Raw genomic sequence first — 22,423 nt, forward strand, 5'->3', positions numbered from 1 at the left:
GGAATTGCTACAGAAAATGGAATGATTATGCCTAAGTGATCATGCTGCTGCTGCTAAGTCACTTCAGTCGTGTCTGACTCTGTGCAACCCCATAGACAGCAGCCCACCAGGCTCCTCTGTCCCTGGGATTCTCCAGGCAAGAACACTGGAGTGGGTTGCCATTTCCTTCTCCAAAGCAGGAAAGTGAAAAGTGAAAGTGCAGTCGCTCAGTCGTGTCCGACTCTTCAGGACGCCATGGATTGCAGCCTACCAGGCTCCTCTGTCCATGGGATTTTCCAGGCAAGAGTACTGGAGTGGGGTGCCATTGCCTTCTGTACCCATATGTCTTACACTTTCAACAGCAGCAGATCTGTCCACAGCTCCACTTCTCAAAGCAGTGGAACATGTCCCAGGCCTGAGAAACTTCCAGGCCAGATACTGTTAGGATCCTGCCCAGACACTCCAGAATTCAATGACTGCTCTTTGTACTCAGGGAGTGCTTCAGAGAAACTGAGATTCTCTGAAGTAGGTATATTACTAAAACTAGATGATGACTAGAGCATCATAATTTCCTTTCTACTTTTACCTAAAATTATACCTGGGTCCTGCTGGGGAAGAAAATGGGCTACAAAAGGCAGTCAAAAACATCTTCACGATAACCAATCTTCTAAAGGCACATATATTTACAGGAATTTTGTAATTCCTGTAAAAATTCTAATTATTTCGATTTCACTACAGAGCAGCTGGGATTTGCTGCAACAACCTACAAGTCCAGAGGAAGCAAGGAACAAATGGAGACACCGACACAGAATGGATGTTCCCTGCTCCCAATCTCAAACTAGGGGACTGTTCCCAGACACTCAGAGCTCATTTCCTGGCTCACTCTGGAGGCTTTCAGCATGCAGGAGCCTACAGGTGAATCACCCCTGATGACACGACGGGGTGGGAGTGGTATTCGGCAAGAGGACAGAAGCTGGAGTCCCAAAGAGGCTGCAAACAGGAATTAGAATTTTTACTAAGCCAGGAAAATGGAAGGGAGGAAGGCAGGAAAATGAACCAGGAAAGAGACCTAATACCCTAAGGAGTTCTTGATACTGCCCTGGGGTGGAGTCGCCTGCCTGCCTTTCCTGCTTCCTCTCTCACTACTGAATTTTAAGGTCTAACGACTAAATGATTTATAATCCTGTCCCACACCAAGATGAGCCTTGTTTCCCTGTTTTGCTCACACAGTTGCCACCCCCTGGAATGCTTTCCTTTTCCCACATCTCTTTAGCCGGCTGACTCCCACCTACTCCACAAGACACAGCACAGGTGGTCCTTCTTCCAGGAAATCTTCCTGTCCCAAGCCCATCTTTTGTCTCTCCGCAGATCCAAGCACAGATCACTCACTAAATTGCCCACCTTGGATTACAGTTGTCTGTCAGTGGTCATACCTATGGATAGATGAGTGCTCAAGCAGCCCTAAGTGTTCTTATCTTTGTATCCCAGTGCCTGGCACATATTAGGCACTAAATATAAGCTGGGTGCATTAGCACTGATGGACAGAGAAGGAAAGATACAGACAAAAACACGGTGGCAGCAACTGCTTTCCCAGATGAAATGGAGCAGGGTCAGAAGAAGTCACAACTCTGGACCAGGGTGAGAGGGTCAGGTCTGGTGCACCTGCTGTGGTTGCTCTTCTAAACAAAAGCTACAAGGTCACCAAACCCGGTGGCTCAGTAGTAAAGAATCCACCTGCCGATGCAGGAGACACAGGAGACAAGGGTTCGATCCCTGGGTTGGGAAGATCCCCTGGAGGAGGAAATGCCTGCCCACTCCAGTATTCTTGCCAGGACAATCCCATGGACAAAGGAGCCTGGTAGGCTACAGTCCATATGGCCGCAGAGAGTTGGACCCCACTGAATGACAGAGCACGCAATGCACCGAACAGTAACAGTGTAATAAAAGCCCCTTTCTCTTCTTATATCCTCAAGCAAATAGAGCTGGAAGGGGCCTTCATGTTGATCTCACTCAGGCTGGGTCATTCAGGAAGTGTGGAAGGGAGGCCCTGAGGGGTTTAGGGATTTGCCCTGGTCCCACAGGAAGTCAGTGATGTCAGGGAGGAAATATTCTCTTTTTCTTCTACCCAGCTTGGGTTCATTGTTTGTGGTCTTGCAAATTAGACTGACAAAAGATAGATTCACGAGAGGAAATGAGCAGTTTATTAACGCATCACTTGAGAGAAACCACAATGATGAGTAACTCAAAGCGTGGTTAGAACTGGGCTTATGTTGCATCATAACCAAGGAATAATAAATTTATAGAGAAGTGACAGACAGAGAAAAAAGACATTTTGAGTGTCTGCTGCTGCTGCTGCTAAGTCACTTCAGTCATGTCGGACTCTGTGCGACCCCATAGACGGCAGCCTACCAGGCTCCGCCGTCCCTGGGATTCTCCAGGCAAGAACACTGGAGTGGGTTGCCATTTCCTTCTCCAATGCATGAAAGTGAAAAGTGAAAGTGAAGTCACTCAGTCGTGTCTGACTCTTCGAGACCCCATGGACTGCAGCCTACCAGGCTCCTCTGTCCATGGGATTTTCCAGGCAAGAGTACTGGAGTGGGGTGCCATTGCCTTAGGCATGGAAAATTTGAGGAAGGTAAATATGTGAGGCAACTAATAGAAGACAAGGGCTTGTTAGTAAAGTTTATTCCGTCGGTTCCTCCGGTGCCACCTTGGGATGATAAAGGTCTAGAGTTACCAACCATGGCTAACTTCCGTTCTTCCTAGTAGAGATGGGAGGGGTACATCTCTACAACTTCACGTCCTGCTTTTAGGCAAATAGGGGGAGGGCAGAGCTTTTCTTGTATCTGGTTCTTCTTAAATGCCATGAGTTCAAACAATCTTTATGCCAAAGTAGCATATTTCGGGGTGGCATACTCTGCTACCCATCAGCAGCAACACTGGGACTAAACCACAAGTCTCCCGATTCCCCAGTCCTGCACAGTACTCCTGCAGAGTACTCCTGCACAGCACTCCTGCACAGTACTCCTGCATCGTTTCTTCCAGGGACCATGAATAGAGTAACTACCACCTGGGGACAAGAGCCATCTATCCCATGAATGAGCACCAGAAGAAAGGAGCTGCAATTTAAAAGCAAACTCCTGTCAAGAGAGGTGGGAGGGACGACAGCTGGGAGCTGCTGTCTCTCTGGAATGGGGTGGGAAGGCAGAGCATAGGTCAGCTCTGTCCAGTAGAAATGTGATCGAAGCCACAGGTAGATTTTAAATTTTTCTGGTGGACACTTTTTAAAAAGTAAAAGGAAGCATGGGAATTTATTTTTAATAACATTTTAAACTCAGTGTATCTAAAATATTTCAACGTGTGATCAATATAAAAAATATTTTGGAGATATTTCACATGCTTTTTTTTTTTTCCCCTCAGTAAGTCTTTCAAGTTTAATGTATATTTTACATGTAGAGCACAACTGATTTTGGACTAGCCATATTTCAAGTGCTCAGTACGTGGTGAGTGGCTACCATATTAGACCGTGTAGAAATAGTGGTAGGCTATTCACTGCCATATTTAGTAATATCAGCATGACTGGCCTGACGTAGTGTCTGGAATTCTACCACGAGCCGCTCTTACGGACAGAAGCATTATCTTCAGAAGGCTCCAGACACCTGCACATGTGCCCTCCGGGAGGGATAAAACATTGATCTGGGAGACTACATCATTACCACCACCCACTTGGACACATAACGTGTTGAAGGCAAAGGAAGCGCGGCTAAGACTTTTTACTCCCTAGCCTCGGTTATCTAAGAAGGACAAGAGCCTTACATGAAACGCTTTACTTTTAAATTCCATAAGCCTAATTGACTGCTTTGAAAGCTCCATGCTTCTAAGGTTCAGTAAAAAAATTTTCTTCTGCCCTCCTAAGGACCTCAGTGAGGCAGTCTTGGACTTTCAGCCTGGACTTCTGCAGAATTACAATACCGCAAATCCCACCTTCCTTCCTGGACCCTTTTCCCCCTCTTTGGGTAAGACCCCAAATCTTACCCCATCTCCGGCCCCTGGGATCCCATTCCTCTAGGATTTTGCCAGTAAATCCCTTCCCACACAATTCCGGGGCAACAGTCCAAGCCAGTAGGAGCTGCCTGAGAAGGATAAGCTGGGTTTGGAGCTCTCAATTCAAGATGAAGATTAGAAAGCTGCTTCTTGAAAAGACTCAGCTGTTAAAAGCAGAACTCATTTTATCATTACTCACTCTCTATCCCAAGAAGGTGGTTATTAAAATTATGAGAAGGTACATTGTTTTCATAGTTATAGCTATTTTCATATTGAATGAGTGGAAAATGCCTCTTGTAAACAATTTTTCTTGAATTACCACTTATGTTAAAAAAAAAAAAAAAGATTATCCAGAGCCAGCAGTTCCAAAGTTTGGAGGTGGACCAACACAATTTTAAAATAAACAAAAAAGGAAATAGATAACCCTTAGGGGACCAAAGCTCTGTTAGGAAAAATGTTCTGAAACTTGGAAATAGGGATTATTGCTATCCTTCCTTTTAGGGTAATGTTGGGCTAATGTAGGATATGTCAGTTTTGTATCTAAGTTAGCAAACTTCTGTAAATACTCTTTCTTTTTTGCCCCTACAGAGACCTCACCCTCCCCAACACTCTGGGAACTAGCATTACTATCTTGCTGGTTACCTCATAAGGAGTTAAAGTTTGACACAAGCTCATTTTTTTTTATTTGCACGAGACTCATTACTTTTTGAAGATCATACCTCCTCAGTAAAGTTGGCAAATTTCATCAAGTCAAGTAAAATGTAAAGAGAAAATGTATACCGTTTACTACGTTCATAAAAGTAAAAATATTTAATACCAAAAGGTAGGAAAACTATAATGGGGGTTGAGGAACAATATTTAAACAGGTATAATCACGGTGCTTGGCTCCTTTGAGGGGGGCTAACGAATGCAAACCACCCTCACCTTTTTTTGACCATGCTGCACAGCATGTGGGATTTTAGTTCCCTTGGAAGTGAGGAATCCTAACCACTGGACTGCCAGGAAATTCTCCCTAAAAAACACTTCTTTAAAAAAAAAAAAACAACTTTCTTTTTTTTATTAACAGCCTTCCTGGGGTAAAACTGATATGCAATAATCTACATCTATTTAAAGTGTTCAAATTGATAAACATCCTATGTATCCCCATCTGAAGCTCTCATCAAGCCTTCCCAGAAAGCTCAGAAGGCTAAATGGGTCTTATCTCCCAAGCTGTCAATCCCAGGTTTGATCAGTGGTGGAGGAAAGGTCTCAAAAGTGTTTGCCTCAATTGCTGTTACAGCTTCACAGTAAAAGACTGGTTAATGCTAACAGTGCTTCGTCAGACCTTCAGAAGGACAGGAGAACGCTTTGCGGGCGGTTTTTCAGGGTGTGTGGGGGGCAGTTTTAACTTATTAGTTTTAATATTGGAACTTTTTAATGGAAACAACTTGACAAAACATTTGCCGTGCAATTTTGTGACCCATCAAAACAGAGTTTAACGAGAGGACAAAAAAACAGGAGACGCACTATGTTAAAATGTGGCGCCTTGGCATGCTAGACATTTGAAGCTGAAGGGGTTGGGGAAAACAGCATGGGCACCTTTCTGCCCTGAAACAGATCTTAAACCCTCGGGTAAGGGGTGTGCTCCCTGTCCTACAGGAAAGGAGCATCCTTATCTCCGAGGACAGCGGGGTGCTGAGAAGAATCCTGACATGCAGGGCCTGCTGAGTTTCCCCAGTTGTTATACTTAGTCCGTATACTATGCGGGACCGATCATATGCCTCCATGAGTGTCCACACTTCAACAAACCTAGCATAACAATACTCAGCTAGAACTGTTTCTTCGGGTCTTCATTTCCTTATGAAGGCTTCCATATCACTTAAAACGTATATTACATAAATTTGTATGCTTTTCTTTTCTGTCAGTTAACATTTTTAGACCCTGTCTGGGAACCCTGAGAGGGTTGAGCATAACTTTTTCCTCCCCCAGGCCACCCTCATGATCAAGACAATAAACAACTTTCCTGGTATCAATAATAGACCCTCCACAAGACAGTAGTCATTTATTTGGGGGGGACCCACTTAGAAGACAGATGCTGAGGGACCTGAGTGGGGAAGACGATGCAGGAATGGACTGGACACAAGTCAGATAAATCTAAATACTCATTCTTTAGCGAGTGTCTACTGTTTACCAGGCTCTGAGCAAAATCTAGGGAGGTTGTGTGGCCCTGGGTGCCCAGAATACAGCCCTGTGGCTCAGGACTTCACCAGCAGGTGGCCAGCCCTTGACCTCTCTCCTCCTTCCAGTCTAAGAGGGTCAGATGTGGGGTAACGGGGACCTTTTGGATATCAGTGGTGCTGGAGGCAGAAAGCCTCTCCTGGAATCATTCCTTTTCCAATAAAAAGGCCGTTTTAATCTCAGAAACAAGATGGAGACAGTATGCTTGTCGGGGAAAGCTATCCACAGGGACAGCTTCTTCACTCTTGAGCGAGTGTGTTCTAACAAAAATAGAAGCGGTGGTTATTGCACACATTAATATCCCTAACAGATTCTCTTTGATTTCAAGACTGAGCCTTGGCTGCTCTGCCCCAGAGGCCAAGGGGCCGGCATGGACATAAATGTTTGGTAGAGCCAGCTGTTCAGGGGGCAAGTCTGGGAAGGAGTCAGGAGGATGCCAGGGTCTCGAAGGGCAAGACAGAGAGCCCACTGGGCTTTCCTGAAAATGATGGGCGAGGGAAGGTGGGGGGAGGGGACAAAATGAGGGAGTGACTTGTGGGTGGATGATCTTCTCCATGGAAACTGAGCAATGCCTGATATCTTGCTGGCTTGGCATTACCTTCCTTTTGAGAGATTAAGTGAAGAGGAAAGTGTTGCAGTTTCTCAAGCACACAAGGTGTATTTGGTGAGAAGGACTACTGGTACCCAGCCTAAACTCTGGATATACCCCAAATGAGGAGGGTGACCTGTGAGTAAAGATAATGGGGTGAGAGCCCAGGGGCTGGGTGAATGGAGGTGGGAGGGGAGTGGTGGGCATCTTGGGGGCCAGGGGTAGCCCTATAATAACTAGGCAGTGTGAGAGGAAGTAGGTAGCGCTGGAGGCTGGAATTACAGGGAATCCAAGTGTGTGTGTGTGTGTGTGTGTGTGTGTGTGTGTACAGTCCTCCATCTGTATCAGTGGTAGACTGGTTCCAGGACCATGAGACCTGCATGCAGATGAATTAAAATGTTTTTCTCCTGTTAATCTGTCTTGTGCTGATTTTACTATTAGCCCAGCCAAAGGAACTCCTCCTCTCTGATGGTTCCTAACTTTCCTGATCTGGGCCCAATGGACGTTCCTGGCTGTATGTTTATTCTAGTCTCACAATACTTGAGAGATTGACAGCTTTCACCTTACAGGGAACCACCATGCTCTTACCGTTCAGAGAGGATTTCTGTCTCCTAAAGATCAAACACATCTTGTATGCTTCATTCATCTAGAACACAGCTACCTGGTGTCTATGAGAGCTTCTCTAACTGCTCCAAACTCACAGACCTAAGGTAACTGGTTGGGGTGGCAGGCATGCCAGATTTTGGTCCATGATAGATTTTGATCACTCCAAGACTGGAGCCTTGACTGCTTCTGAATCGACTCCACCTGGAATTCTGAACAAGACGGAGAGAGAGAAAGAGTAACAGATAGAGGCAACACCCGAAGACAAAAGGGAGGCTTCTGTGTTGAGACTGTTTAAAATTGTCTTGCAATTTCAAGAGATGTTGAACTCAGGACTGTGCTAAATGGAGACTGTCCCTCATAGGTCCAATTTCAGCCTCTTTTGAAACAAACAGGATCTTTTCTATGAGTGTGAGGTGCAAATACAATTATATCTCTTTGATTTTTCAAATTAGTTTTTCCAGCTTTCATTTGCCCTGATTACTGGAAAGTCCATTATCTTCCTCTAGAGGCTTCTCCATCTCAAGTTATTACAAATGTGAGTTGGTGTTGCTGTTGAAGGCAGGCCTGCCAAGACCGACAGAGAACTAAGCTTGTCCACCGCCTCAGGCCCACACTTCTGCCAGCCTTCTCAGGGCAGCCCGCCTGGCCTCCCAGGTCAGACTGTCTCCACTATAGAATCCCTGTAACGAATCTCTTCATGGTTCCCAGCATGGATCACTTCACTGGCATGACTGGGTCCAGAGGGCCTTCCAGCCTCAGTCTCTCTGGGTCCTGGTGAACCTCAGAGGCCATGGAGATCTCTGCAGTCTGTAGACTTTGGTCTACCGTCACAACAGACAGTAGGGCTTAGGTTACTACCACCTTCCCTACCAAAACTGCCTTGGAACTCCTTATGCACGTAATCTCCCATTTCTCTGCGTATAAAAGTTGAGAAGAGCCAATCAAGAGCACCAGAAAAAAAAAAAAAAAGAGTTCCAGAGAGGCCCAGAAGCTTCATATGTGCATAACAAAGGAAGTCAGTGAAGCAACTTCCCAGAACAGTTCCTAAGTGGCTTTGATGACCCTACACAAAGGAGAGGCTGTAATTTTCTAAAAATAATTTTTTAGGGGCTTCCCAGGCAGTCCAGTGGTTAAGACTCTGCATTTCCACTGCGGGGGGGTACAGGTTCGATCTCTAGCCAGGGAACTAAGATCCCGCATGCCAGGTGGTGTAGTAAAAAAAAAAAAAATTTTTTTTTTCTAAAATAATTTTTTGCAAAATTAAAAAAATTTCTTATTATTAAATAGTTTTATGCCTGGTCATAAATAATACAGAACGATCCCATGGGATATCCATGTGTACTTTATCCAGTTTCCACCAGTGGTAAAATTTTGCCAAGCTATGGTACAATATCACAACCAGGATACTGATACAGTCAAGAAGCAGAATAGGGACTTCCCTGGTGGCCCAGTGGTTTAAAATCCACCTTGTAATGCAGGGGATGCTGGTTCAATTCCTGGTCAGGGAATTAAGATTCCACATGCCACGGAGCAACCTAGCCTGCTCGCCACAACTAGAGAGCCCACGTGCCTGAAAAAGATGCAGAATATTTCTATCCATCACTACAAATATCTTACTTGTGGCCCTTCCATAGCCACACCCACACCCATCCACACCCTTATCTCCTGGTAACCAATAATCTCTGTCTATATTACTTTGTCATTTTGAATGTCATCTGAAGTATTATAGTGTATAGCATTTAGGGATAGGCATTTTTCAATGAGCATCATTCCCTGGAGATTTGTCCAAGTTGTTGGGTGTCTTTATAGCCTCTTCCTTTTATCACAGAGTAGTAGTCCATGGTCCTAAAGGAGATCAGTCCTGGGTGTTCATTGGAAGGACTGATGTTGAAGCTGAAACTCCAATACTTTGGCCACCTGATGTGAAGAACTGACTTGTTGGAAAGACCCTGATGCTGAGAAAGATTGAGGGTGGGAGGAGAAGGGGATGACAGAGGATGAAATGGTTGGATGGCATGACGACTCACTAGACATGAGTTTGGGTGAACTCCAGGAGTTGGTCGGAGAAGGCAATGGCACCCCACTCCAGTATTCTTGCCTGGAAAATCCCATGGACGGAGGAGCCTGGTAGGCTGCAGTCCATGGGGTCTCTAAGAGTCAGACACGAGTGAGCGATTTCACTTTCACTTTTCACTTTCATGAATTGGAGGAGGAAATGGCAACCCACTCCAGTATTCTTGCCTGGAGAATCCCAGGGATGGTGGAGCCTGATGGGCTGCCGTCCATGGGGTTGCACAAAGTCGGACACAACTGAAGCGACTTAGCAGCAGCAGCAGCAGCAGTATGAATATAAGTTTTCATTTCTTTGAAATAAAATACAAACACTGTCTTAAATGGTAGTTGCATATTTAATTCTGTAAGAAACTGCCAAACTGTTTTCCCAGAGTGCTGGCGCCATCTTGCAGTCCCAGCAGCGATGTTGTATCAGTTCTTGGCTTTTGCCTCTTTCTTTCTAGCATTTGGTGTTATCACTATTTTTTATTCTAGCCATTCAGCGGGGTGAGCAGTGCTGTTTCATTGTGGTCTTAGTTTGCATTTCCCTAAGAACTAATCCTGTTGAACTTCTTTTCATGTACTTATTTACCATCTGTCTGTTCTATTTGGTGAAATGTCTCTGTATTTTTGCTCATTTTCTTTTTTAATTTAAATTTTTATTTATTTATTTTGGCTGCTCTGAATCTTCACTGCAGCATGTGAGATGTAGTTCCCTGACCAGGGATTGAACCAGTGCCCTGGCAGTGGGAGCTCGGAGTCTCACCTGCTGGACCCCCAGGGAAGTCCCATGGCTCATTTTCTAGTTGGATTGTGTGTTTTTCTTTTTTTATAACTGAGTTTCAGGAGTTATTTTAATATATTCTAGATACTAGCCCTTTGTTGGACATGCGACATATTTCCTCTTTGTAACTTGGCTTTTTAACAGGTTTTTCTGCTAAACAAGTTTTTCACAGAGAAGAATTTTTAAATTTTAATGAGGTCCAATTTATCAATTTTTTCCTTTATGGATCATGCTTTTAGTATTATGTCTAAGAACTCTTTGGCCCTAGATCCAAGTTCTATGGTTTTACTTTGATATTGAATCCCATGACACATTTTGAATTAAAAACCTGTCTCCAAAATCCTAGTGTTTCATCACTGAGCTGGAAGTCCCTCCCACTCTCTGGACTCTGTCACTTAACTCTTTGTTCAAGAAATAAAAGCTGTTACTCCAGCACTTGCTCTTCTCTCCCAACACAGGCAGCATCTCTGATAGCAAATGATGTGCCTGTGAGTGCCTCTAGTACTTTTGGGGTTGACCCACCCAGGGCTAAGGCTGGTGGAATAGGACCTCCCAGAGCCCTGAGCCTCACAGTCCAGATTCTGCAGAATGAGACCACCTCATTTCTCAAGACTTCTCCTAGGTCCCTGTGTGTATGTTTCTAGGCAATTTCCTGAGCCAAACAGAGCAATGCAAACAAGGCAAATGCCTGGAATCTACTCTACAAATACTAAGTTAATGAATGGGAATGAAGGGTTGTGGGAGGAGAACCAGAAAGGGGCCTTTCTAGGTTCCTGGTACCCATGTCACCTCCAACAGCCCCTGAAAAGTTTATTCCAGATCCCCTATGCTATAGACTGAATTACAGCCTCCCTAAAATTTATACCCTGAAGCCCTAACCCCCTTGGAGTTAGGATCTTTACTTGGAGAAAGGATCTTTAGGAGGTAATTAAATGAGGGTTGGGCCCTAATCTGATATAACTGATGGTTTTATAAGAAGAGGAAGAAGAGATCTCTCCTCAGACACATACTATGGGAAGGCTATGTGAGGCTAAGCAAGAAGGCAGCTGTCTGTAAGCAAGGAAGAGAGCTCACGCCAGAAACAGAATTGGCTGGCACCTGGATTTGGGACTTGCAGCCTCCAGAACTGTAAGAAAATGCATTTCTGTCATTTGAGCTGCCCAGTCTGTGGTATATTGTAACGGCAGCCCAAGCTTTGGTCCAGAGAAGTGGGGTGCTGCTGTAACAAGTACTAATATCTATGAGAGTTCATTTGACTATTTTCCCTACTTTTGAAGTACTTTGAAATCTAAATACAATTTTTAATTAAAATTTTAAATAAAACAAAAGTTAGATTATGTGATTGCTGTACTCAAATTTCTCCTAAGTACTGGCAGGGTTCAGAACAGGCTACCCCCAAATACAGCATGTTGGTACATGGAATATGCTAAGCTGAAGGAATCTGAAAAAATGGCAGAAGCAGGACGTCCACTCTGACCTTCCCGCACCCTTCTCTCCAAGCAGCTCATAAGACCCTCATGTGAGTTGCCCTCCCTGTACCAGAGGAAAGAGCAGCTTATTGCTAAGACAGAGGATCACACAGGGACCCCTAATGAAGAAGCTCCCATAAGATTGGGTATTTATTTATTTTTCATCGCTGTTTCCCACAGCTAGATGAGAGCCTAGCAGTAACAGAACAGTGCAGTAAACATGCCTGAATGAATGGATGGAAGCGTGTAGCGTGGTTACACTAGCACACAGAGCCAGTGGGGCTGGTGTGCTGGGAGGCGTTTGCAGCCTCTGGGTCACATAATGCCCAGAACTGGTCCCCTCCATGCTGGTGTTGTGCCTGCATTTGTGGCCCAGCCTCCCGGTTCCCTTCCAGGGAGTTCCCTGGGGTCTCCTGGGTCATCTTCTCATCTCAGGCAGGGTGCCCCAGGCCACAGATCTTGTTAAAGGAAATTCATTCTTAAAGTGAAAGGGGTCAGATTCTTGATTCTTTGCTTCCGAGGAGACTCCTGCAACGAAGTTGTTACAATGATTATTGCGAACTATAGGCACTTGAAAACCAGAAAAGGCAGGGAGAAGCTTTCTCTGAACTCCCCTTATCTACATAAATATAGATCCTCCAGAAGGAACTCAATTGTTACAAATCCTCTCCCAAGGAATTTCATCAAGCATCATAGGAGAGGAAACTAGACGTTAACAGCACACACAGATGAACTTCATCACAAACTATCATGTGGCGGTAGTGATTTAGTCACTCAGTCATGCCCGTCTTTTTGCGACCCCATGGACTGTATCCGCCAGGCTTCGCCGTCCGTGGGATTTCCCAGGCAACCATTTCCTTCTCCAGGGCATCTTCCTGACCCAGGGATCAAACTCAGGTCTTCTGCATTGCAGGCAATTTTCTGCATTGCAGGTGGATTCTTTACCTACTGAGCCACCTGGGAAGCCCTCACAAACTATCATGCTGCTGCTGCTAAGTCGATGCAGTCGTGTCCGACTCTGTGCGACCCCATAGACGGCAGACCACCAGACTCTGCGGTCCCTGGGATTCTCCAGGCAAGAACACTGGAGTGGGTTGCCATTTCCTTCTCCAATGCAGGAAAGTGAAAAGTGAAAGTGAAGTCGCTCAGTCGGGTCTGACCCTTAGCATGGACTGCAGCCTACCAGGCTCCTCCGTCCATGGGATTTTCCAGGCAAGAGTACTGGAGTGGGGTGCCATTGCCTTCTCCACAAACTATCATACCTCCCATTTATTCTTCTGAGGGCCCATTCATTTTTTTTTAAATTGATTCTACCCTAATAAGTAGAGGTACAATGCCTCTTCCCTTTCCCTATTAAAAAGTGAAAGTGAAAGTTGCTCAGTCATTTCCGACTTTTTTCGACCCCATGGACTATATAGTCCATGGAATTCTCTAGGCCAGAATACTGGAGTGGGCAGAATTTCCCTTCTGCAGGGGGTCTTCCCAACCCAAGGAATGAACCTAGGTCTCCTGCATTGCAGGCAGTTCTTTACCAGCTGAGCCACAAGGGAAGCCCAAGAATACTGGAGTGGGTAGCCCATCCCTTCTCCAGCGGATCTTCCCAACCCAGGAATCAAATCGGGGTCTCCTGCATTGCAGATGGATTCTTTACCGACTGAGCTATCAGGGAAGCCCCGATTTCCCTATTAAGATGGTATTTAATATTGAATTCAAAGCCACCTTGGGGGGCCTGGGTATCTCCATGTATTCATGAGGTATACATGTTCATACACTTCTGTTTGTTTCTCTCTGGTTAATCTGTCTTTTCTTTCAAGAGTCTCAACCAAGAACTCAGATGGGTAGAGGGAACATTTTTCTTTCTTCTCCAACAGTGGCATCTTCAGGATCTTTCATGATCAAGCTGAGACTGGCACGGCGCCTGGCATGGTAGGAATGGGGATGGGTGGCCCAGAGGAAGACGAGGGCACCCCGCAGCCATCCAGGAGCCCGCACTTCAGTGGGAAAGATGCTGTCTCCACACTGATAAAGGTCCTGGCCAGACCCAGGAATCACAGGTCACCTCTTTTTAGGAGAAGATGGAGGTGGCGGGGGGGTGGGGGTGGGGTTCAAAAGGCAAAGAACATCACATATAATGAACAATGCATTAATGGCTACTACCCTAGCCTGAGTGCTTACTATATGTCAGAGACATTAAATGCTCGGTGTGAATTTTCTGTGTGATTTTCATAACAGTGCTATTTTTCAGGTAAGGAAACGAGGCTCCGAGAGGTTAACGCATTATGCCCAAGGTCACAAAGTAAGAGAGAGGGACAGAGACTGGACACCCAAGCACCGTTAGTCCCTCTCACCAAAGGAGGAAACCTTGAGATGCCCGCTTTGCTCCTCTTCCTAAGAAAACAACCCTTTGGGGAGATTGAAGGTGTGAAGACTATTGTGAGGAGTGTTGTAAACCAGTGCTAGGATTTTCCACATCTTCTCAGATTTAATTAGTCATAAAATTAGCTTCCTCAAGAAGCCCAGGTTCCTCCTCTCACCCTCCACTGCATATACACCTACATTTCCCATGATGTTCTTCATATGAAGAACTTGGCTGGAATTTCTAGCAATGCAATGCCCCAGGTCAGGATGCACCCTGAAGCACTGCAGATGGTTGGGGGACCTTAGGACACCCCGACTGAGGGCCTGAAACACCTGCTCAAGGAGCTGCAGTCCAAAAGGCATCTCTTGGACTTGATGATAGTTCTCAAGCTGGGCCCTAGGCAAGAGTCAGTGTGAGAACAGGGGCCGAGGGTCTCACTGGGCTGTTGACAATAGCACAAAAAGCCAAAGCCAAAGCTTGAAAGTCTCTGAGATGAGGCTGTAAGGCTAACTAAAGCCCTGGTTTCTTCACTTTCAGCTGGAGTTACATCATCTGTGTGACACTCTTGTTCATCTCATACTCTCCAGAAGCTTGGACAGGAGGCTAGGCGGACTTATGGGTAGTCAAAATTTGATTTTTAGCAAAAAATCCAATTTGCCTTCTTGAGGCATCCTTGGTGGAGGAAAGGCACTGCGTTCGTCGCAGCAACCCGCAGGCCCGGGGCGGAGGGCAGTGCCTCGTCTCCCTCCTCCTTCCCTCTCAGCCTGCCTCCCTCCATCTCCACAGTGAACAGAACCAGCACCCGGGCCCCGTGGCCAGGGTCCAAGGCACCTCAAATGACCCTGACCAAAAAGCTCTCTTTTCCCAGTGCCATACCTGCACAGTGCCGTGATGGAATCCACGTGAAAATAAGAATGCTTTTTTGTTTTGAACGCCTGGGTGTAGAAAATCCTCAGCAGCTGGCCTCGGGAGCCTAGGCGTCTCAGTAATCAAAGATGTTCTCTGGGCTCTGGGCCTGGGTGTTCCAATGGCGTGTCGTCTTGCGTCTCAGATGATTGACATCAGGATGGCTTCTGGAAGCCAGAGGGCCCCTCCAGGCAGTTCTGCCACACACCCAGCCCAGCTGAGCTGCCAGGGGTCTCATGCTTGGGGCTTGGCTCCTTTGGCGCAGACTAAAAGGGTGAGTGTCTGGGAGGTGACTCAGAGAAGGATGGAGCTATTCTACGAGTGAGAGCCCGGGAGGCCAGGCCTGGGCGGATGCTGAGGGAGGAGATGGGCTTCCTGCCCTGGCCAGCTCACTCCGTCTGGTCTGAGAGTTGGTCTTTGGGGATGAAAGTAACATATTTAGAGAAACAGATGGTTGGGACTGAGGAAGGTTAGGACTCAGCTCTGCTTGCCTGGCTGGCTGCGTGGAGAGACAGAGTGGCATTTAATCACATCTAAGGGTACATAGAGGCTCAGCTTTCCAATGCTGAAACCAGGATTATTCCCTGTGAATAAGGGAAGAGGCTTTATTTCATTGCATTGTCTCATTTTTTAAAAATTAATTTTAAAAACTTTATATTTTGTATGCCTGATTAACAATGTGATAGTTACAGGCACATAGCGAAGGGACTCAGCCATACATACACATGTATCCATTCTCCCCCAAGTTCCCTTCTCATCCAGGCTGCCACATAACACTGAGCAGAGTTCCCTGTGCTATACAGTTGGACCTTGTTGGTTATCCATTTTAAATATAGCATTGTGTAAGTGTCCATCCCAAACTGCTTCACTATCAGGGAAGAGGGTTTAAACCGCAACGTGATACATTTAAGTTAAACATGGCAGGGGGCCCTGGGAGAAGGGGGTAACCTTTCTCCAGGGGCCATTAAACACAGTGTGGATTCTCTGGGCTTAAAAGCACCAGCCCTGGGGTGATCTGAGCCTTCTGCACTCACTCCCTCTGTAGTCTCACCCTCAAGCCAGGCTCACTATCCTGCCTCAGACTAAAGTGCTCACGGTTTTGGTCTTTGATACCCTAAGCCCTATTCATCTGGAAGCTGTTAATAATTGTATGTATCCCTTCCTCCAAGAAGCTGTTTGACAGCAGGTGCTGTTGGTTGCCTGTCAAATGGGTTTAGATTAAGTTCACTGAGAACATTACCACCAACAAAATAATGATAGTGTAGTGGTGTTAGTCATTCAGTCACGTCTGACTCTGTGACCCCGTGGACTGTAGCCTGCCAGGCCCCTCTGTCCATGGGATTCTCCAGGCAAGAATACTGGAGTATGCAATTTGCTCCAGAGGATCTTCCCAACCCCAGGGTTGAACCTGGGTCTCCTGCACTGCAGTCAGATTCTTTACCATCTGCGCCACCAGGGAAAACAAAATAATGATGGCTGAAACCAATTAGAAGTATATCTTCTTTCTCTCATTCGAGACATCAGGAAGTGGCAGTCTAGGGCTGACAGAGTTCTCCACGGTGCCTGGGGCTCAGGGACTTCTAGCTCTGGAACCTATCATCTTGAAGGTGGAGCCTGCCGTGGTTTTTATGTTCAAAGGAAAGGGCTAGAGGGAGACTATGTTAAGGAGTGAAGAGGGACTTCCCTGGTGGTCCAGTGGCTAAGACTCTGAGTTTTCAGTGCTGGGGAACTGGGTTTGATTCCTGGTCAGGGAACTAGACCCTACATGCCACAACTAAGACCAGGTGTGGCTAAGGAAGTTAATTAATAAGTATTAAACAGAAAAAGAAGAGGTGAATATGTGCCAGCTGCCCTTTAAAGAAGGTGTTGGGACCTATCTTCAACTCCTCTGCTCATATAGTATTGACCAAAACTTAATCACATGACCTCTACTAGCTGCAAGGGAAGCGAGAAGTACAATCTGGATAGCCATATGCCTGGCCAAAATCAGGGCTCTAGCCTCTTAGAAGAAGGGGAAAAGGAGTATTGGGAACAACAATTCTGACAGAGATCCAATTTGTCTGGATGTGGTTCCCTCTCCCACAGGGTTCAGGAAGGATGCCCACTGTAGAGATTTCTAATATCCAGACTCAGACCCTTCTTATCATCTGTGCTACCACCACCCTGCTCCAAACCACCATCAGCTCTCTACTGCAAACACATGGAAAGAAGCTCAACATCATTAGTCATCTAGGGGAAAAAATTAAAATCACAATGAGATACTAATATATACCCACTCAAAAGGCTACAGTTAAAGACTGGTAACACCAAGTGTTGACAAGTGAACTCTCATACATTGCTGGTGGGAATGCAAAATGCACAGATACTTTGGAAGCTGGAAACATCAAGCATGTACTTATCAACTCTGTTGCACTAACTTCTCCCCCAGCTTCTACCCCTTTGTCCACACTGTTCTTAAAACAGAACAATCCCTTTAGAATCAACATCTGATCACATTTCTCCTCTGTACTCAACCTTTCACTGGTGTCCCCTGAAGAAAGCTGCTGACACCCAGGTGATCTGTCCCTCCTCACCTCTGTGACCTCCACTTCCTTCTCAATACCACGCTTCCAGCCACACTGGAACTGCACAGAGAACTGACATGGAGTTTCAGAGATGCTTCCCTGTACGGCTGCCCAGAGTAAGTCCTTTTAAAAAGGACCCTTCCCCTCTTACAACCCCTGGCCAAGAAAACACCTACTCTCTAACCTTGCTGTTTCTCAGAAATTCCAGGCCTGCCCATGTTCAGATCCTTTGACTGCTCCCTTTCCTTTCCCCAGATTGTCTTCTCCAGATGTTTTTCAGGGCTTGGTTCTTCCCCTCCTTTGGACCTGGACTCAAGCATCCCATTTAAAATTACAGTCTTTTCCTTACCCTGCTCCCCGCTTGGTTCCCCATCCTCCTCCCTGATGCTCATAGCTTTCTAGTTGACTCTATGGTTTACTTCTGTCTTCCCTCCAGGTTGGCAGGAATTTTCATCTGTCCATTCACTGCTATTTCCCTGGATTGCTTTGGAGCCCCAGACATTGGTTTTCCTTGCATTTCTTCCTGTGTGTTAGTTCCCCGTTCCTCCCCAGGGCTGTGAGCTCCTCAAGGGCAGGGACCTGGTCTTGGCTTTCCCTGGCAGCAAGATAGGCTTGAGGCATGCTGTGGGTACCCAGGAAGTGCTCAATTCAGTTCTTGTGGGAAGAGGCAGCACGGCTTGTGATAGATGGACAGCTGCCCTTCACTCCAAGCCTTGGATACGTTAGTTGAGAAAGTCTCTGGATACAGAACAGTGACATCAGTCATTTCAGAAGAGGTTATTAAATAAAAGAGAAATTGAAAAGTCAATTAGGATTGAGAGAATGCAGTCCTGTTACATCCATTTCTCCCTTAGCTGAAGCGGTTTTTGATTCGACTGGCCTCTCTCTCAGTTGGGGCAGAAGCTAATCAAAGGCTGCTTTTCTTTCTTCGAAAGCAGCAGTGTTAATAAGAATAGTGAGAGCCGGGCCTTCGGGCTCTGTGTTTATATACAAGTGGCCTTCAGGATGCATGTGCAATAGTTATCTGAACCAGAGTCCTTTTCAGGAAGGACAAGCTCAAGATGACTGGTGAATGTGAATCCTGAATCCCAGGAACCCTGCCCTGAAGCCCAAGGAAATTATCCTGATGCATCATCCTGATACTGTGTTATTTCCTGCTCAAGGTTGTCTGCAAATGAGGCCTGAGCTTTCAAAATGGAAAGAAAAGTAGAGAGCAGGCTCTTTTTTGAAGGGGTACTGGTACTGTCTTTAAAAGTTGTTAGGGACTTCCCTGGTGGTCCAGTGGCTAAGACTCTGAGCTCCCAATGCAAGGGCCCAGGTTTGCTCCCTGCTCAGGTAAGTGGATCTCACACGCCATAACAAAGATTAAAGATCCCAAGTACCACAACTAAGACCCAACACCCCCAAATAAATCAGCAAATGTTTTTTTAAAAGTTGTTAACTTGATGAAGGAGCACAGCGGGGTAGAAAGAAAAACAAAAAGATCCCATTTTCCAGTGCAGAATTTTGACACTTACAGATTGTGTGACCCACATATGCCATGCAGTTTCTGTGAATCTCAATCTCCCCATCTCTAAATGGTGACATTGATTTCTGCCTGTCTTCCAGGACAACAGTGTCAATTAAATTAGATCATACATGGGAAAGTACACAGAGACAGTAGAGTCCTTTAGAAATGTTGGGTACAGTATCATTTAGCAAAGCCGTATCGCGTCACTCTGCCCTCCAGGAAGTTGGAAAAAGCAAGCATATCATAGTGTCAAAGGCAGAAACTGGACATTTGAGGAGATTAAGTTAGTCAGTATATTTCAATAAGAAAAGAATTCCCCCAGATGTAAAGATCAGAATGTCTCAATGGTTGCCTTAGACTTTTACAGGGAGGAGTTACAAGTAAGGTGTTACAAGTTGTAACTGTGAGCTATTGCCTAGGTGACTTATACTTAGCTTGTATTTGCAACCAGGGGAAGATTCATTTAGCTGAACAGGTGATGCTCGTCAGTGTCTAGCTAGTTTCAGGGGGACAAACAGTTCTAATCTTCAGTTCAGTTCACTCAGTCGTGTCCGACTCTTTGTGACCCCATGAATTGCAGCACGCCAGGCCTCCCTGTCCATCACCAACTCCCGGAGTTCACTCAGACTCACGTCCATCGAGTCAGTGATGCCATCCAGCCATCTCACCCTCTGTCGTCCCCTCCTCCTCCTGCCCCCAATCCCTCCCAGCATCAGAGTCTTTTCCAATGAGTCAACTCTTTGCATGAGGTGGCCAAAGTACTGGAGTTTCAGCTTTAGCATCATTCCTTCCAAAGAAATCCCAGGGCTGATCTCCTTCAGAATGCACTGGTTGGATCTCCTTGCAGTCCAAGGGACTCTCAAGAGTCTTCTCCAACACCACAGTTCAAAAGCATCAATTCTTCGGCGCTCAGCCTTCTTCACAGTCCAACTCTCACATCCATACATGACCACTGGAAACACCATAGCCTTGACTAGATGGACCTTTGTTGGCAAAGTAATGTCTCTGCTTTTGAATATGCTATCTAGGTTGGTCATAACTTTCCTTCCAAGGAGTAAGCGTCTTTTAATTTCATGGCTACAGTCACCATCTGCAGTGATTTTGGAGCCCAAAAAATAAAGTCTGACACTGTTTCCACTGTTTCCCCATCTATTTCCCATGAAGTGATGGGACTAGATGCCATGATCTTCGTTTTCTGAATGTTGAGCTTTAAGCCAACTTTTTCACTCTCCTCTTTCACTTTCATCAAGAGGCTTTTGAGTTCCTCTTCCCTTTCTGCCATAAGGGTGGTGTCATCTGCATATCTGAGGTTATTGATATTTCTCCCAGAAATCTTGTTCCAGCTTGTGTTTCTTCCAGTCCAGCGTTTCTCATGATGTACTCTGCATATAAGTTAAATAAGCAGGGTGACAATATACAGCCTTGACGTACTCCTTTCCTGATTTGGAACCAGTCTGTTGTTCCATGTCCAGTTCTAACTGTTGCTTCCTGACCTGCATATAGGTTTCTCAAGAGGCAGGTCAGGTGGTCTGGTATTCCCATCTCTTTCAGAATTTTCCACAGTTTATTGTGATCCACACAGTCAAAGGCTTTGGCATAGTCAATAAAGCAGAAATAGATGTTTTTCTGGAACTCTCTTGCTTTTTCCATGATCCAGGGGATGTTGGCAATTTGATCTCTGGTTCCTCTGCCTTTTCTAAAATCAGCTTGAACATCAGGAAGTTCACGGTTCACATATTGCTGAAGCCTGGCTTGGAGAATTTTGAGCATTACTTTACTAGCATGTGAAATGAGTGCAATTGTGCAGTAGTTTGAGCATTCTTAGCTAATCATTTTGAGACACAGAGCTTGGAAGCTGGCGAGAGACAAAAGAGAAAAGGTCTATGTGCGACTTTCGGGTTGTGTGCTTTGCTCAGTCGCTTCAGTCATGTCTGACTCTTTGTGACCCCTTGGACTGTAGCCCACCAGACTCCTCTGTCCATGGGATTCTCCAGGCAAGAATACCAGAGTGGGTTTAAACGCCCTCCTTCAGGGGATCTTTCCAACCCAGGGATCAAACCCACATCTGCATTGGCAGGTGGATTCTTACCACTGAGCCACCAGGGAAGCCATGTGTGACCTTTACCTGGGCTTTAAGATAAGGGTAGAGTCCTTTGTAGGACACTCAAGGCCTTTTCCATCTGGTCATGCTCTGTATTTCTAGGCTTACCTCTACCCTCCTTTCTCCCAACATACAAACACATACCTCAGAGTCCTAACTGCAACAATGACCATTCCCTACATCACACGTATTTTCTATTCCTTTCTTTGCCTGGAATAATAACTTACTCTTTAAGACTCAGCTCAAGTGACTCTAGCTCTGAGAAGCCAGGCTGAGTTTGGGGGTCCTCCTATGTGCTCCCAGGCAACTTATATGTGCCCGTTAGACTACACTGAAGGGTGTTTCTTAATCTATCGGTCTCTCCAGCCAGAGATGAGCTCCTAGAAGCTGGGTCTGGGTCTCACTGTAATTCCTGCAACCTCCAACAAGACTGATTTCCAGTAGGTATTCTTGATAGTAACAGAATGAAGTGACAATGTAGGTGATTAAATAGTTAATCCCACTAAGGGATTATAAGTAGAGAAAAAAGTATGGGAGACCCTCCCCGCCCCTTAAGTTAATGATCACTCAAGAAAGCAGACTTCCTTAGCAACAAAACCATGGAATAGAAGCATGAGACATGCCTCAAAGCAACGGTGGAATGAGACCCACATCCTGCCCAGTGAGGTCAGTAAGTTAACAATTCCTAGGAAATGCTTCTCTGCGTGCACTCAAAATAAAAATATAAGGAAAATATGAAATTATACTGAAATCTGAGATTATTTATCATATTTTAGTATACATTACTATCTTTTTATTCATTTCCATAGCATCATGACAGAGCCATATAGGATCAAAAGCTCCCCCACCCAACATGTAGGAGTTAACGATGAAAAACTCAAAGAATGAGGAAGAAAGTGATCTTCTCCCCTTTCACATTTTCCTTTGATTATAAAACTGGAGCCCACTAAGTTCTCAGGGTGGTACTCCCTTTCTTGTATCTCTCACAAGTGTCCTATACGAATATGTCACTTTGCCTCTCCCTGAATTCTTTCTGCACCAGAATCAAAGAACTTGAGCTTCATTAAGTCCTGAGATGAGTTCTACAATTTCAGATCAGGTGATCAGTTTTAATTTAAAAGACAGTGGGTTCCAGTCTCATCCCTTGGGCTCAAGTCCCAGCCAGAGGTGTGTCTGGGTTTGAGTTCCAGCCAAGGAGAAGTGCGGTTTCATTCTCAGTGGAAAAAAGCAAAAGAATGGAGGG

General features: G+C 45.6%; 1 long non-coding RNA gene across 2 annotated transcripts in view; it reads right to left on the minus strand.

The window, feature by feature from the left end:
- Positions 1–22,423, minus strand: part of LOC147363348 (uncharacterized) — a 49,490-nt gene that overhangs the window by 16,240 nt on the left and 10,827 nt on the right. The window contains exon 3 of one of the 2 annotated variants that reach the window (XR_015137002.1): positions 12,136–12,268. The exons of the other annotated variant lie outside the window; for it this stretch is intronic. This is a non-coding gene — a long non-coding RNA (uncharacterized LOC147363348). Of the gene's footprint in view, positions 1–12,135; positions 12,269–22,423 lie in introns of those variants that run through there. 2 annotated transcript variants of the gene reach the window in all.

Source organism: Bos grunniens, chromosome 11 (assembly GCF_055505025.1).
Source record: "Bos grunniens cultivar Pamir isolate PY7600 chromosome 11, Bosgru_T2T1.0, whole genome shotgun sequence".
Lineage (NCBI taxonomy): Eukaryota > Metazoa > Chordata > Mammalia > Artiodactyla > Bovidae > Bos > Bos grunniens.